This window comes from Herpailurus yagouaroundi, unplaced genomic scaffold, assembly GCF_014898765.1.
Source record: "Herpailurus yagouaroundi ecotype Mexico unplaced genomic scaffold, PumYag 181, whole genome shotgun sequence".
NCBI lineage: Eukaryota > Metazoa > Chordata > Mammalia > Carnivora > Felidae > Herpailurus > Herpailurus yagouaroundi.
The window spans coordinates 33,598,722-33,616,538 of record NW_024412412.1 but is presented as its reverse complement, the minus strand read 5'-3'; the positions used below and the strand labels follow the sequence as shown (position 1 = coordinate 33,616,538).

General features: G+C 43.0%; 1 long non-coding RNA gene across 1 annotated transcript; it reads right to left on the bottom strand.

Moving 5' to 3' along the window:
- Positions 1-3,968: 3,968 nt before the first annotated feature.
- On the bottom strand, positions 3,969-15,013 carry LOC121039987 (uncharacterized). Its single transcript, XR_005795076.1, has 2 exons — positions 14,907-15,013; positions 3,969-4,148 (listed from the first exon to the last, which is right to left on the bottom strand). It is a non-coding gene; the product is annotated as an uncharacterized LOC121039987 (long non-coding RNA).
- Positions 15,014-17,817: the final 2,804 nt, after the last annotated feature.

Below are 17,817 nucleotides of genomic sequence, written 5' to 3'. Positions count from 1 at the left end.
CACATAAGTGGTCAACTGTTATTTGGCAAAGGAACCAAGAATACTCAGTGGAGACAGCTTAGACTCTTCAGTAAAGGGTATGGGGAAAACCGGACAATCACATGCAGAAGAATGAAGTTGGACCCTGATTGTACACCATACACACAAAATAAATGCAAGAAAAGGATTAAAGATGTGTACAAGACCTGAAACCATGAAAGTCCTAGAAGAAAACACAGGGGACAAGCTCATTAACAGTGGTCCTGGCAATGACTTTTTGGATGTGACACCAAAAGCACCATCAGCAAAAGCCAAAAAATAATGAGTTGGACTACAGCAAATTTAAAAACTTCTGGATGGCAAAAGAAACAATCAACAAAATTGTTGGGTTGTAACCTCCTCAGGAGCTCCCTGGGTGTAATCTGAAACTGGTCCCTGAACGTGGAGGGCTGGGAGAGACCAAAGAAAGAGGCAGGCCACTCCACGCTAGTAGGTGGCAGTTTTAAGAAGCAAAGGGAACTTGCATACAAGGCTCGTCTTGAGTAGCAGCAAGACAAATGGATCCTCGCACCTGCCCCCCCCAATCTTAAACGTTCATAAAGAGACCTTCGTGGGGTTCAGTCATATACACTCTGAAGATGTTCTCCTCGCCACATCACTATCTCAAAGCTGTGTCCTTGGAGCAGCTTCTGGGAATGGGAAAGGCAGGTGGAACCCACATTCCAAGGATAGAAGAGAGGGTGTGAAGCTTCTGATTGCCCGGGTCCCGTTCACAGGGCAACCGGCAGTCACATCTTTTTGATGACCTTCCCCAACACTCCACCCCTTGTGGCCAGCTCTTACAATCTCACATGCCACCCTCTTCTGCCCTGGCCCTGCGTGGTCAACAAGGGGCTTCCCGAGCATGGAAGTGGCCCTTTCGATGGCTGTCTGGTTGCACTGAAGGCAGCTGCTACGGCCACAATACAGGCACATACATAAGAAAACAGAGATTAAATAATGATGCCCCAAATCAGTGACAGCTTTTTCCCTTAAGAGCCCCATGATCTGAACCATTGATTTATCAAGTTCCTTAAACTGCGGGTCGGATCACTCAGGATGTTTACTTGTGTCTCCATGTGACTTAGGTATGAACACACAACATTCTGTTTAGATAATGGTGCAGATGTCTCCTGGAGGCATATATATCTATATCTATCTATCTATCTATCTATCTAATGTCTTAGGCTATTCGTTTTGGAAAGCAGTTTTTCTCATGAGAGACATTTCAGTGTTCAGTAAGGATGGGTTTCATTGGCTAGCGGTTATGGCTTGCTGGGTGAATTTAGTAAAGGCTTCTATGTGCGCTATACTATCCTCCAGGCAAATCAAGGAGACAAAGATGGCTGCCAATTGATCATACTAGTGGAATATAGTATCCATTGGCCTTAAAAAGAGGGAGGCTAGTAGTTTTAGGAACCTGACTTGGCTTTGCCTAGTGTACATGTTGGCTAGGGGAGGCAGCATTATCAGGCATGAAGTGATGGGCTAAGGGTGGGATATGCCAGACGGGAGCCCCGCCTTTTTCCCTCTTTCAAAGATGTGTGCTCCATTTCAGGTATAAGACATTTTAGCAGGTCCAGCCTGAAGTAGGACATTGGGATCCTTGTGGAGACTGAGTAGTTCCCCTTGACCTGGGGGTGTGAATAACTCACCCATCTCAGCAAGACCTCCCACTGTAAATTCCAGAATGATCTTGCAGCATGGTTATCCATGGTGGAAACCTCCATAACCATGGTTGTTTCCCATAACCTCCATACCTTCACAGTATTGGGTGCCTTGGCAAGGGTCCCCTGCTTGAAATGCGGGGCAACAGGACCTAGTCGGTGATTATTCACATGTATTCAAGCCTGGACCAATACTTCAGTCTACTTGGCCGAGATGGTTTTTACCTGTCAATAATTTAAACTACTGCTTTAATATTCCATTTTTTCTTCTCGGCCAACCCTTTTGCTTGTGGGTTATAGGGAATATAAAAGCAGTCTTTCATGTTATGGCTTTTGAAATGTATTCCTTAAGGACTGTCTTGTCAATGAAGGTATCCATAGGTGGTATATACCTTTTATAATCCTCTAATGGTGGCAGTCTAGTCTGCACAATAATAGAGAAAAGCTTAGGTTAGGCTGGATGTAGTGTCCACACAAATCAAGGCATATTTAGATCCCTTACTCAGAAGGAAGGGGCCAACAAAATCAGTATGCCAATCCCTCACTGGTTGGAAACTCAGGATTCTTTTGGTTGGTTGCCTTGGGCATTGTTTAAAACGCACAAGACATGCTGTTACTACATTAACCAAGTCACTATTCTTCAAGGGCAATTGGGATTCCTGGCAATATGCCATCTTATTTGGGCACCATGGTAGCCGCTCTTTTTACATACCCAATCTACTGTATGTACTGATGGGGTCAATAGCTAGGACTCATACCCGAGCTAGGACAACAACTTCCTAATTACCAGGGGCTCTCAGTGTCTTATGAGCGGAAATATGAAAAATACTGACGGCTGCCTTAGGCTCTTGTAGATAGACCCCAAAGTCTTTCCACAGATCTTGTCCCTAGAAGGGCTTATTTATGATCTTTCACTCCTCAGTTGTCCAAGCCATAGGAATAATCCCTTTATAATAGCCCAATTGTCAGTGCAAAGGGTTAATGTTTAGGGCTCCTGAGGGATTGATCGCCAGCCAGACTGCTCTGAGCTCAGCCTACTGGTGGCTTTGTGAAAGGCTTTAGCTGGAGGAGTGCCACGTACACTCCCAGAAGGGATATTGGGTTTCTACCCCCTTCCAGAGCTGGGGCCAAAATTCTGGGGGCATTCCCCCCTTATTGTCTCTACCAGAGGGTCTGGCCCATACCTTCTAAATTCAAAGACACAGCTAACTCAAATGTTAACCCTGCTTAGGGGATCTCAGAACTTTAATCTGCTTTGTTGGTATTGTTGCCTTCTCAAAGGCAGCTTGTTGCTCTGATTCCCAGTCCCACACATGCCCTTTCTTTATCAGACAGCACAAGGGATGGGGGCACTGTGCCAGGTGTGGATTAAAAATCTTCCCAAACCCCCAAATCCCTACAAAGACTTGCACCTCTTTCACATTTTTTTTAACTTTTTTTTAACGTTTATTTATTATTGAGAGACTGAGAGACAGAAAGCGTGAGCAGGGGAAGGGTAGAGAGAGGGGGAGACATAAAATGTGAAGTAGGCTCCAGGCTCTGAGCTGTCAGCACAGAGCCCGACACGGGGCTCAAACTCACAAACTGAAAGATCATGACCTGAGCCAGTCGGTCACTTAACCAACTGAGCCACCCAGACACCCCAACCTCTTTCACATTCTTAAGGGTTGTATGAACTTGGACCTTATCAATCACAACTTTTGGTACAACATCCATTTTACCTGACCAGATGACTCCCAAAACCTTACAGTGGTGCCTGGGCCTTGAGTTTTTAATGGGTTTATTGCCCATCTTAGCCCTCACAGATGGCCCAGCAAAGTCTGTAAGGTGTCCTGCTTCAGAGGCAAATCTTCACTAGTTAATATTCTACTATCAATGTAATGGGCCCATTTTACTGATGGAGGAAGAACAGGGATGGGTCCCAGCTACTATCCCGTCACATATTCTGTATCTGTGCAGGCAGCCTTGTGGGAGCAGCTGAAAAGTTCATCATTGTCCCTCCTACCTGAAAGCAAATTGATCTTCGTTATCAGAAACCTGTACTTGTTAAAGTCATTTCTATGAATGTCGCTGAAGGAAGCAATTTTTAAGCTCAACGTGGAGCTCAGTGAAGGGCTCGATCCCACAACCACTGGATCGTGACCTGAGCCGAAATCAAGATGCTCAACCCAGGTGCCCCAGAAGATGAAGCACTTTTGTAGGAATACATTTTTTTCCAAAGCATCAGAGTGAAATGATAATTGTCTGCAAATGACCAAAGACTTAAAAATTGCCACAATTAAAGACGTGGTGAGAGTTCATTGTATTGCAGTTGACAAAGGAATTTGATTATTTCTGTGACATACATGCTTACATTTCAAAATGATGACTGATGGCATTATACCACGACAAATGAAATGGAATGAGTCCACCTCAAGGGTCATCTTGTGGTCACGGCTTCTCAATGACCTCCCGCAGCACTCGCTAAAAAACAAAAGGATTAAAAGCACAGCTTTTAACCATACAAGTCCCTTTTGGAACACTTGGATGTATTTCGTATTTAGTTAGTTGTGGTGGTGCATTATAAAGCAATTGACAAGGGAATTTCTACGTTTTAAAAGCCCCCTCCCTTCTTTTTCCTTAGTCTCTGTGGGCAGCGTTTTTTGTTATCTTCAAAGACAGGAAAAGATTTACAACTTGAAAAGACAGAGAAAGAATGCAAGTTTTCTCCTAGGAGTTTGGGGGTGATTCCTATTTAATGTTTCCTTTGTCTTAGGGGTCAGAAGGCATGGGGCATTTTGTCCATTTCCACGTCAATTACAACACCCTCCTTTTTATTTTCATCACTTTCTCAGATGTTCCATTTCTTAGTGTTCTAATCCAGCTTTGGCACCAGTGCATGGGACTTAAATGGAGGCATGTCGGGCCCTCTTGGTTTTGCAAAACAGCCTGTGAAGGCTCTAATTTGTTATCCTGCTCTCCTACCCGGTCAAACTCCGAACTGGCGATCAAGTTCCCACTGCCCCCCTGGACCCTGCATCACCAGCACAAGACACAGCTTCACCACCAAGAGCCCCAACACTTTCTTTAAGATGCAGAGCCTCCCTCTCCCCAGGTATGCCCAAATAAACTCCTTGGGAAAATGATAATGATAATAATAATAATATAATGGTAATGGGAGTGGGAGTGGGAGGAAATGGTAGCAGGATTTTCGCACAGAGAGTCATGACACTGAGGCTTTTCTTTCCAGGAAGCAACTTTATTCATGCCGGAACCACTCATTGGTTTCACACCCAAAGAACTGAGCCCCAAACGACCAGCAGCATAGTTTTTTTTTTATGCATTTTCTATTTCTTTGTCTTCCATATATGGTAACACACACAAACATGTAGTCTGATTATGAAAGGGCGGGCCTACGCCGGCCGACTCCATCTTGTTCTGTGTCCTTCACCTTGACCACACCTCCTCCCCTTGAGTAACCCCCCCTCACCTGCCTAACAGGACTCGGACCCTTCCCCAGGACCCTTCCCCAGCCAATCGGCTGAGGCCATAGCCATTACCTCACCAACTGCCCCCAGGCCCCAATAAAACCTTTGTCCTTTTGAAACTCGCTCTCTTTCCCTGGTATCTCACCGCTGCGTCGGTGCAGGTAGGGGATTGAGCTCGAGCTAGCTCGAATAAAGGCTCTTTGCTTTTGCATCGGACTTGGCTCCCTAGTGGTTTTGGGGGATCACGAATTCTGGGCATAACAATTAAGTAGTCTCAATTTACAAGGTCATGAGGGATGTTGTCACGTAGGCACATAGCCAGGTTACCTTGAAGTTTTTTTTTTTTTTTTTCTTTTCTCTCTCTCTTTTTTTTTTCTCCTTAGGGAGGGGACCCTACCACAAAATTATAAGAGGAGTTAAGTCTATGTCCTGGATAGTGGTGATGATATCATAGATGTAGACATATATCCAAATTTATCAACTTGTATACATTAAATATGTACAGCTTTTTTTTTACACGTCAATCATACTTCAGTAAAGTGGTTGCAAAAAGTCTGCTGATTTAAATGTAAAGCTCATCAAAAATACCTTCATAGAAATATCCAGAATAATGTTTGACCAAATATGTGGGCATTACGGCTCAGCCAAGTCACACATAAAATTAACCATCAATATTTTTAAACGATGTTCTGAATTTTAATTTCTTCAAACACTTTTCTCTCAGTTCCTTGACATTTAGTTACATTTATCTCCTCTCTTCTTAAGGCACTCTCAGATATGGCTTCATTCTTGACCTATTAAGCCACCTGTGTAATCCAAAAATTAATTGAATATATGAATAATTGGATGGTTTGCATTGATACATGTAGTGTATAAATGATCACACATTGATAAGAGCATGGGTTAACAATTTTGCTTAGTTACGTTGGCAGAGAAATCAGAAAAGATCGCTTTGTCCTGTATTTTGATCCTATCAACCTTACCGAACACTTCTTAGGAACCCAGCAACATGTGACACAGAAACAGAATTTGTAAAATGACTTAGATATAAAATTGATCAATTAGTTGAACAGTTACTCTCGTCAAACAATGTTCTTCCATATAGTTTGTTTGAAAGTAAGACCCCCGCCATTAATCTTAGAGTTCCTCCAATGTACAGAAACAACCTAAATGTCTATTGATGGATGAATGCATAATGAAAAATTTGTGTGTGTATATATATATATATATATATATATATACACAATATAGTAGTTTTCAATCTTAAAAAAGAAGGAAATCCTACTATTTATGACAAACATGGATGGACCTGGAAAGTTATATTAATGAAATAAGTTAGATACAGAAAGAGAAATATATAGTTTTTGTTCTTCCTGGCTTATATTGATCCCAACCTGCTCAAAAGAAGCATATTTCGGTCTCAGAGTCTACTCAAAAAACAACAAAAAACAAAAATATTTACTCAGGACTTGCAATCAGCATCTGGTGCTCAATTCCAGCTGTTTTTAGTTCATTTCTACTAACCTGTCACATCTTCAGGCATTATGGGGGGGTGCTCCCATACTTTGGGGAGCCCCCCATACATGGGGGGTATCCCTTACTTTGTAGAATGGGTTCAGGATTTCTAATCCGGAGAAGCTGGCCCTCCTTGTCCTACAAAGGATCACTTGGAGGGCCTTCTTTGATATGCAAATGTAGGACACATTTTTCTAGGAATAGTGGATTAGTATATAACAAGTCCTTTCACTCTCTCTTTTTAATGGTTAAAAAGTTGCAATACCCATTTGGTATGCAGTAGATCTCTGTGGCGAACGTGACGATGTAAATAAAGAGCAGTGGGTTTTCTAAGGAGGAAAAGGTCAAATCGCAACCTCTATGCCCTGTGATGATTAACTGCATGTGTCAACTTGGCTAGACCATAGTACCCAGATACTTGGTGAAACAATATTCTGTTTCTGTGAAGGTATTTTTTCAGATGAGATTAACACTTAAATCAATAGACTTGAGTAAAGCAGATTACCCACCATAATATGATGCGTGGGCCTCATCCAATTTGTTAAAGGCCTTCATAGAAAAAAGACTGACCTTCCTTGAGAGAGATGGCCTTCTGCCAGCAGACTGCTTTCAGACTTGAGCTAACATCAGCTGTTTTGGGGCTCCAGCCCGCTGGCATACCCCGCAGAGTTTGGAGTTGCCAGCCTCCCGAATTGTGTGAGGCAACTCAGGGAATGCTTCGGGCCTCTGAATTACGTCACACGCGAGAAAAGGGAATGTAAGCTGGAGAGCTGGGCTTTAGATAAAGATTTAAGTTTGACTGAGAAGAGTTAGGTTTGGAGCAGTATAGAACTGTTATCGCCTTTAGATCTAGTTACTCTGGAACGAACAAGTCAATGTGAACAGCATCTAACTAAGCCCATGTGAACTAAGAACCTTAATGCCCTATCTGAAACACCATCGTAGGGAAGTGTAGGGAAGGTCCAGGGCCTATAAAAATGCTTCTACAGTAAGGACGAGTTTCAGATCAATAACTATACAATTGCAATAACAGACCAGTCAGAATCCAATCCTCATTCTATGTCCAATATCTTGGAAGGGCATGCCATTCTATCAACTATGTAAAGCTGTAAAAGTTATTGAATGATTTTTGGGAGTGGGGGTAAAAGAGAAATACGATGGACTTCCTGATAATAGTGTGTAAGGAGGACTCATACGGGTTACTGAAAACTTTTCTAAAGTGAAAAATCTGTACCACAATTCTAGGTTAATAAGTAACAGAATTCTTCCTAGAAAAACTTTAAACAATCTTTAATTTAAATTTACTCATTTAACCAATATTAACAAATATTTAGGGGCGCCTGGGTGGCTCAGTCGGTTAAGCGGCCGACTTCGGCTCAGGTCATGATCTCGCGGTCCGTGAGTTCGAGCCCCGCGTCGGGCTCTGTGCTGACAGCTCAGAGCCTGGAGCCTGTTTCGGATTCTGTGTCTCCCTCTCTCTCTGACCCTCCCCCATTCATGCTATGTCTCTCTGTCTCAAAAATAAATAAACGTTAAAAAAACTTTTTAACAAATATTTATTGGACACTTGCTCTGAAGCAAGCACAGTTACAAGTCCTGGGAATAACTTATTGAACAATTACTTGCCCTTATGGAACTTGACATTCAGGTGGGCAGGAGACAGACAATAAAAATGAGGAAATAAGTAAACAAATGCATAATGTAAAATGCTAGTGTGTGATAATTGCAGCAGAAAAAAATAATAAAATACAGGGGGGATAGGTTGTGCTAGAGAGGAGAAAAACGAAAATTTCTGATCAGGTTACCTCTCATCGAGAAGGCTATGTTAGCCCAAATACCTGATGTAACTGTTACTGGAGATGTCTGTGCTGAGTGCTTAATAATGCCTATTACCCCATTGGTGAGGGAGAGATTCCTGCCCTATTGTTATGGGGATGGCTGAAACATAACCCCATACACTGGAAAGATGAGATCAACAACAATTTATGTCACAGATACAACCCAGAGCTGGAGAATGCCCATGGCATGCACCCCACACCCAAACACCCAAGGGTTGCACTTGGGCATGGAGTGAACCAGGGATTGTGAGAGGTAGGCTTAGTAGTATCCAGGGGATGGGGTACTCTCCACCACCACCCCGAGCCCCCCCTCCCCCCCCCCCACCCCGGTTCCCATGGAAGTATGTGATTGGCTTGTTTGGTTCATAGGGAACTGAAGCCTGCTATTCAGGAGATAAGCAGGAACTGTGCCTGCCTGGTCCTGTTAACCAAGGGGGCCTGACCCACGGAAATAAGGGTAGAGAGCGAAACTCATAGTTAGGCCAATCCAGGCCCTCTGGTGTTTCCCCAGATGTCAAGGAAGGCATAATATCGTATCTTAATTTTAGTTTTTATGCCAGATGGAGGGCTGGAGGGGGGGGGGTGCAGGATGGAGCACAGAAATTGAAGGATCCGTTATGAAGATGGACAGTGCCCCTCCTCATTGAACCTGGATGACAAAGTGATCTTCTAGCCCTTGGTACTTAATAAGCCCTCGTCTGCTTGTTAACTACATTAGATTATGCAAATGGTGAATCAGCTTGATTAGACCCAATAAGCCTCTGCTGACCACCTATTGCTTTTAGATTCAGATTTTGCATGCGGAAAGGAAAGACCACGTTGTATTATGCGTATACCTAGGAAATATTGTGGGTTCAGTTCCACAACACCACAATGTAGTGAATGTGGCAATAGAGTGAGTCAGATACATCTGTTGGATTTTCAATGAATATAAAAATCATGTTTACACTGTACTGTATAGTCTATTAGGTGTGCAATAGCATTACGTCTAAAGAAACAACATACCTACTTTAATTAAAAAATACTTTATTGGGGCGCCTGGGTGGCTCAGTCGGTTAAGCGGCCGACTTCGGCTCAGGTCATGATCTCACGGTCCATGAGTTCGAGCCCCGCGTCGGGCTCTGTGCTGATGGCGCAGAGCCTGGAGCCTGTTTCAGATTCTGTGTCTCCCTCTATCTGACCCTCCCCCGTTCATGCTCTGTTTCTCTCTGTCTCAAAAATAAATAAACGTTAAAAAAATACTTTATTGCTAAAAACAGCTAATCGTTATTGAGCTTTTAGCCAGTCATAATCACTGATTACAGGTAACCATAACAAATATAATAATAATGAAAAAAATTTGAAATATTGCAGGAATTACCAAAATGTAACACAGAGACATGAAGTCAGCCAATGCTGTTGGAAAAAACGGCACCAATAGCCTTTATTGGTGCGAGGTGGCCACAAACCTTCACCTTGTAAAAAAAAAAAACAAAAAAACCCCCACACAATACCTGCGAAGTGCAGTAAGACGAGATATACCTGTACAAAGAACCTAATGGAATGTAGCAGGTTTTAAACTAGCTAATAATTTTGTGCCAGAGGGTTATTGGCTGGTTATAATAGCAAAACCTAAGCAAGAAACTAAACTCTTATGTAAATACAGTACCTGAAAGGCGATAACAAAATCTCTCTGCCTCCTTATGTAAAAATGTATTTACTAAGCTTAAAAGCAAATCACTTTCTTTCATTCCTGTCATGGTATCTACTTACCACAGGTAGGAATATGATAAGTTAGAAAAGGGAACCTTGAGGCTTTAAAGGGGTTTTGGTTTTAAAAGACTAATCGCTATTTTTCCTCCTTTTATTCTAAGACTCGGCTGTTGATGGCTTGTGGTTCACATGCTCTGCTTATTTTTTAAGTGATCCTCCTCTAACCATTAATTCAGTGCGCAAACACATATTTAGTAGCTAGTCGTTTCGAAGAATTACGCTGGGGTCTTGGGATATGATGATGACCAGCCCACATCCTAAAGGAGAGCTCAGTTTAGGGGAGGGAAGCCCTGTCAATAATTTTGTAAAATATTTTGATTTTTTGGTATTGATTATATAATGTTTAAATTATTAAAAACAAAATAGCAACCACTACTTAAGAATCAAGAAATACAGAAAGAAAGAGATAGAAACCGTCCCTCTCCCAGCACGTATAGAAAAGCTTCTTTCTCTAGGGGCACCTGGGTGGCTCAGTCGGTTGAGCATCTGACACTTATTTTGGCTCAGGTCATGATCTCCTGGTTCATGAACTTGAAACCTGGGTCAGGGAGCCTGCTTGAGATTTCTCTCTCCTTCTCTCTCTGCCCCTCCTCCACTCATGCTCTCTCTGTCTCTCTCTCTCTGTCTCTCCCTCCCTCCTTCTCTCCCTCTCTAAATAAACAAACAAAAAAAGATTGTCTTTCTCTCTACCTTTCCCCATCCCCCCTCTCTAAAATGTAAATAAATGAATAAATAAATACATAGGAAAAGAAAAGCTTCTCCAAATATTTTGGGTTTTTTTTTTTTTCTGTTTTTGTTTTTCATTCCGAATGGGTTTGTGAGGTTCTATTCAGATTTTGATCATTTTGTATATAGCTTTATTGCTTTACTTTTGTTCTAGTATCATAATGTAGAGACTTCCCATAGTACCAAACTTCATTGCACAGGTAATTTAAAATAATGGTTTAATATGTCACTCAGTGTAGCAGGTTCCATAGCTACCTTCGTATTTGGGGGATCATTTGGTTTTAACCTTTTCCTTTAAAAATAATGTAACTAACATCTTGCTGCCTCAAACCCGTTTGCTACCTCGGACAATTTTCTTAGAGTGATTCTCAGTGGTGGAATTCCTTGTTTCAAATATACGAAAATATTTAAAAATGTTGACTCTGACGACCCGTCTGTCTGCTCTTGGAGATTACGTTCCCACTTTAAGTTTGTGTTTTTGGTTGTTCTGTTACCGGAAGTGGAGGTAGAGACGTGACTCGGTGAAATTTCAACATGTGTGCATCGTGTGCAGAGGACAGAGAGAAGGAATATATCCAGCCAAGTTAAAACCTGCGCTCCGTATGCCCCTTGCCATTAGCCTTTAATAGCATCCCTGGAGGCGCTGCCTCAGCACCAGCTCTGAGCGGTTCTTTTCTAGGTGCAGGCTAAACAGTGGAGGCAGTGCCTCAGTGTTCAGGCACCTTACAGCAGAAGCAATTGCAAATGCACGACAGTTTAGAAATGTTTTCATTAAGTGAAAACTTATATTAAAGATCCTGTACTCAAGGGTGCCAGGATTTGTCCCACATGCTTAGGAAAGATCAACTGTCTTTGGTTTTTCGATGCTACTTCCTTCTCAAGGTTGTGGCGAGAATGGATCCCTGCAACGACCTCACAGTTCTTGAGTTCGAGCCCCGCGTCGGGCTCTGCGCTGTCAGTTCTGGATGTTCCGCTTGGGATTCTCTCTCTCCCTCTCTCTCTCTGCCCCGTCCCTACTTTGCACACTGTCTCTCAAAAATAAAACAAGCAAGCACGCAAGCAAACAAACAAAAAGATGGAATGATCCATGCTAATGTGAAGACTGGCATACTCTGATCACCCAGAAAGACTTTGCTCCCTTCTCTCTTCCTCTCAGGAAGACCTTGCATCCTTGGCCTAAGTAGGTGGGGACCGAATTATCTTTTCCTCCTGGTTCCGGTACTAACACCATCTGCTCGTATTTTTTTTTTTTTTTTCGTTTTTTTTTTTTTTTTTTTTTTGGGGTTTTGGGACAGAGAGAGGCAGAGCATGAACAGGGGAGGGGCAGAGAGAGAGGGAGACACAGAACCAGAAACAGGCTCCAGGCTCCGAGCCACCAGCCCAGAGCCCGACGCGGGGCTCGAACTCACGGACCGCGAGATCGTGACCTGGCTGAAGTCGGACGCTTAACCGACTGCGCCACCCAGGTGCCCCCATCTGCTCGTATTTCTACACGACCGTCTTTGAAACAATTAAATTGGAAAGCAGAAAGGATAGTGAGGATTCTGGGTTGAAAAGAGATTTTCGTAAAGCAAGGAAAGATATCATCTTCCACATGTGTAATTCCTTTTCTGCCCTTAGTGACTAGAAAACCCGGGAGTAGAGGCATTATGGTCCTGGGAGTGAAACAGTTACAGTAACATCTTCCTGGTGCCCCAGTAAGAACCAGAAACAGACTCAGTTTCCTGGAGCCCCAACATCACCCCTCCATAGTGACGCAGGGACCGAAGGCAAGAAGGAAATGGCAGATACAATGAAATTTCCTTATAACCTGCAGGCCATTGACAACTACTTGAGGAAGGCAGAGTAAAGCTTTCTCCAGGAACTCCTTACTGTCTTAAGGCTAACGTTTTGCTAGAGGGAAAAATAACCTTAGCTTAACAATAGCTAGGCCTCCAGTCATCTGTGTCTTCTTTAGCGTATGAAAATCTCTTGGAAAACTTCCTCTTGACTTTACCTTCCCAACTCCCAGGTATATAATCAGTCTCTCCTCAGGGTCCTGGGACAGCTCTTCCTGCCCCCAAATCCTGTCCCTGTGCTTTAATTGTAGTGGTGAGTCACACATAGCGAGTCCCTGGGGGACACCGAGGTTTTTCTTTCCAGGAAGCAGCAGGGGCTCAGCGGGCTAAGACCCTAAAGTCTCCCGTATATGATAACATACAGTCTGAATGGGCGGTCTCTGTTACAGAGTCATGAGGAATGTCGCACATGCACATAGAGCCAGGTTGCCTTCCCTTGAGGTTTTCACCACATTCCCTAGGCAGGTGCTCTACCATATAATAAAATCACCTTTTTTTGCACCAAGGATGTCTCAAGAGTTCTTTCTTGGCCTTTGGCTCCAAACTGCCCCACCATCGCCCCAAAACCTCATCAGGTGCTTTTCTGTCCTTTTGTATTTTAAAAGGCCTCTTTTTCCCTTTTTTTTTAAAGTCTTAGGAATGGGGAATGATCTAGATAAGAGTTCCCAGCCATGTTGAAAAACTGTATTGTTGCTGGGGCCTCATTTCTAGTTTTTGCAAAGAGTTGCAAGGTAAGGACAGTTGCTTTCAATACCTCAAGGGATGTCAACCCAAAAGACGTTGTAGGTTGCTATATCCATCTGGTTCCATTTCATCCTGTGAGTATTTTTAGAAGCTTCCAAGTACCAATGAAAATATGCATCGTGCTCAGGTTGTTTAGTCTAATAGCTGGCTTTCTCAATTTGGGTGCGCGTATACACTCATTAGATATCTTTTAAAAGATCCTCATTTAGGCCATTTGAGTGTTAAAGTCATCCTCAGTGTAATCTTAAAACTTTCTTTTGACATTCTTCATCTGGGAATTTCTAGGCTCTGCCTGAACAGAATTATTCAATCTGCCAGTCCATTTACCAAAGGGGGGCTTTCTCTCTGTCTCGCTTGCTTGTTTGCTTCCTTCCTTCTCTTTCTTTCTTTCTTTCTTTCTTTCTTTCTTTCTTTCTCTCTCTCTCTTTTTTTTCCCTAAAAGGGTATTTCTCTTAAAACACTTCCCCAGAGATCTCCCTTACCCCCCACTGCTTTAGATAAGGGCAAAACCCTAAAGCTGATTTGTAGGGTAATTGCCTCTCACCTCTCTGAAGGAATTCTCTGATTAAAAGCTCCAGAGTGGCCACTGAACCTGTTCAGTAAACCAAGGTACACAGACTAGACAAATCAAGTGCCAAGGAGGATTCTCCGATGCCCCCCACCACCGGCTCCTACAACATAGATGAGCTGGACCAGCTGAGCTGCGGCTGCCCACTGCATTGCCTACTGGGAGCTCAGGGAACCCTAAGGGGTTAGACCAGAGGTCCCACCTGGCTCCCCAAATCTGTAACTGAACTCAAAGGATTCACTGCTTGGGGCGCTTTAAATTGAACATCACCCAAGGGAGTGTTGAAAGCAACGATTACTAGCAAGGAGACAGGGAGATCGCTCTCAAAGTGCTGTCTCATGTAATCCCTTCCCTGTGATGTCCTGTAATACACAGAACAATGGCCGAACACTGCAGCAACAATTTGTTCACTTTCACTTTTCCCTCCCATCCTTTCCTCCACCATTTCCAATAGGATATCTAACAATCCCTTGGGCTTTTGGGGGGCGTCCTTATACTCATGTGCTGGTCAAAAAGCCGGGACAAGTCTCTCCACATAGAGGTGACTGGCCAGCTTGGGATTTCCCCCAAGGACAAGAAAGAGGCTTTCCCTGGGGAAGGGCCCCTTTACCCGTGCTTGTTTCGTTTTTCCATATCCTGGCTGGCTGGCCAACTGTTAGAAGATGGAGGAGAGGCAGGAGAGTAACCTCCAAACTGAGAAGGCACTTGGAGACCAAAACACAAAGCAGGACCCCGCATACAGTTTACACAGAGTTCTATTCAGAGTAACTTACTGAAGGGGGAATCTGGCGGATGATGATCCTGACAGCTGCACAGACGTTCTCCACCAACTCCAAACCTGCGTCTGCAGATTTTGTAAAGTGAGGGGATCTGCAGAGGGTATGTGGCAAAGTCAAAGGGTCCACTTACTTGGTAGCTAACATTTAACAGATCTTGCGATACCACTGGTGCACAGGAGTGGGGGGGGGAGGGACCTATATTATCTCTACCAGTTATCTAAACAACTTTAGGGAAGAGCAGAATAAACCTCCCTGCGTTTCTGTTGGGGTCTCCATTAATGTCCAATGGTCCTGGAACATGTAGCCCAGGGAAGGTCATCTCACGAACATGGACGAGATGAAGGGCCAAGTGTGGAGTCGGTATTGTGGGCACGTCTACAAAATGCTTTTCAGATGTATGATAGCCTCTGATCCTTGTCAACTCCAGCGAAGCAGAATGCTAGAAGTTACCCGTTACATGACTTTGGAACCCAACTTTATCTATAATCAAGGTTTACGAGAAAGTCACAATCCCTGTATAATAGAGCAAGTGGCAGAGCGGGACCCGAACCAAGATCCTGTACTCTTCCTCACGATACGACAACACAACAACATCTACTACTGTAATTGCCAGATTTCGGTGAGAAATCAGGGAGATCGCATCTTCAAAGCATTAGCCAGTTTTCTGGCACATAGTAAGTGTTGAAAGAATTAGCTCTTGCCATCATTATTTTGTTTTTAGGGGTAGTCGTCTAAATCTCTATTCTGATAATGTCTTGCAATGTGAATTTGGAAAACCTAATTTTTTTCTGAACAAAAATACCCAATCATGCTATTAGAAAGAAGTTATTTCTGTGGATTAATAATCTTGAATCCCTTGCAAGGTGACTGTAAGCTCAGTCCATAGCGTTGTTATAAATTAGTGTGCGTGGAGCAGGAGTAGCACAGGAGGAGTTCTCTCCTGGGCATGGGGATAATGTGACATGTGTTTCACTCAATAGGAGTAGGGGACCATGTCCCCAAACCACATGTCGTGTGATATTCATGGTCCCTGTGGTAGTTGTAATGAAAGAACTTTTTGCAAAACGAATTAATATAAATAAAACCCACAATGAGATGTTACATCATACCTGTCACAATGGCTAAAATTAACGACACAAGAAACAACAGGTGTTGGTGAGGATACGGAGAAAGGGGAACCCTCTTGCACCGTTGGTGGGAATGCAAACTGGTGCAGCCAGTCTGGAGAAAAGTGTGGAGGTTCCTCAAGAAATTAAGAATAGAAACTACCCTATAAGCTAGCAATGGCACTATTAGGTATTTACCCAAATGATACAAAAATACAGATTCTAAGAGGCACACGCACCCCAGTGTTTATAAGAGCATTATCGACAGTAACCAAACTATGAAACTATGGAAAGAGCCCAGATGTCCACTGACTGATGAATGGATAAAGAAAATGTGATACACACACACACACACACACACACACACACACACACACACAATGGAATATTACTTGGCCACCAAAAAGAATGACATCGTGCCATTTGCAATGACGTGGATGGAGCTAGAATGTATTAGGCTAAGTGAAACAAGTCAATCAGAGAAAGAAAAATATCATATGGTTTCACGTATATGTGGAATTTAAGAAACAAAACAGATGAACATATGGGAAGCGGGGGGAGTGAAGAGAGGGAAACAAACCACAAAAGCCTCTTAATGATAAAAAACAAACAGGGTTGATGGAGGGAGGTGGGTGGGGGGATGGACTAGATGGGTGATGGGCGCTGAGGAGGGCACTTGTGATGAACACTGGGTGTTGTGTGTAAGTGATGCATCACTGAATTCTACTCCTGAAACCAATACTGCACTGTATGGTGGCTAAAATTGAAATTAAAAAATTTTTAAAAATAGATTAATAAAAATTCTTTAAGGATTTGGGATGCACAAGATTGTGGGGATCGACGGCAAAGACCGTGACATGCTTTTTAACCCCTATTTTGAAATCTAAGTAAAGAGGCTCTTTTTTTTATGAATAAAATAATAATTTGAGATAGCATAGAAGTTTATTCATCCACAGAAACTTATTAGAGATTGTGACAGGCCAGAGAATTCAAGAGGCCCTGTAGATGGCCATGTACAGGTCTGACCCTTACGGCATGCTGCTTGGGTCTAAAGCTTGCTTCTTTTGCAGAACAACTGCATGGTTTTGCCTCACATCTTTTTACCTTAGTGCATTCCTTTAAAAAAAAATGCTAATAAAAGTATCACTTAGTTCACAAGAAAGTTGTGAGGATAAAAATACGTTAACTCACATATAAAAACTCAATACGTGGAATCTATCATTCTTCGAAATAGATCTCTAGCTTGGTTCCAGACCTATCTATTTGTTTATTTTTTAATTAGCAACTGGACATCCTGTCTCCATGTGACACATCCCAAACTGGTATTTTTCTTCTTACCTGCTTTACTGCATGAATCCACTCTCTCAGGGAATAGTACAAGTGTGTGTATAAGACATATACCTAAGGGCGCCTGGGTGGCGCAGTCGGTTAAGCGTCCGACTTCAGCCAGGTCACGATCTCGCGGTCCGTGAGTTCGAGCCCCGCATCGGGCTCTGGGCTGATGGCTCGGAGCCTGGAGCCTGTTTCCAATTCTGTGTCTCCCTCTCTCTCTGCCCCTCCCCCGTTCATGCTGTGTCTCTCTCTGTCCCAAAAATAAATAAACGTTGAAAAAAAAAAGACATATACCTATATCATATGTATCATATATATATAAATATGTATGGCCATTGATCACTATAGTTTATCACAGTCTCTGAGTGCTAACTTGTGCTTTTTCACACTGTACCGCAGTACTCTGAGCGAAGCATATTATGAAATGTATGTGGCTCACTCATTTAGCTATTCTTTCTGTCATTTAT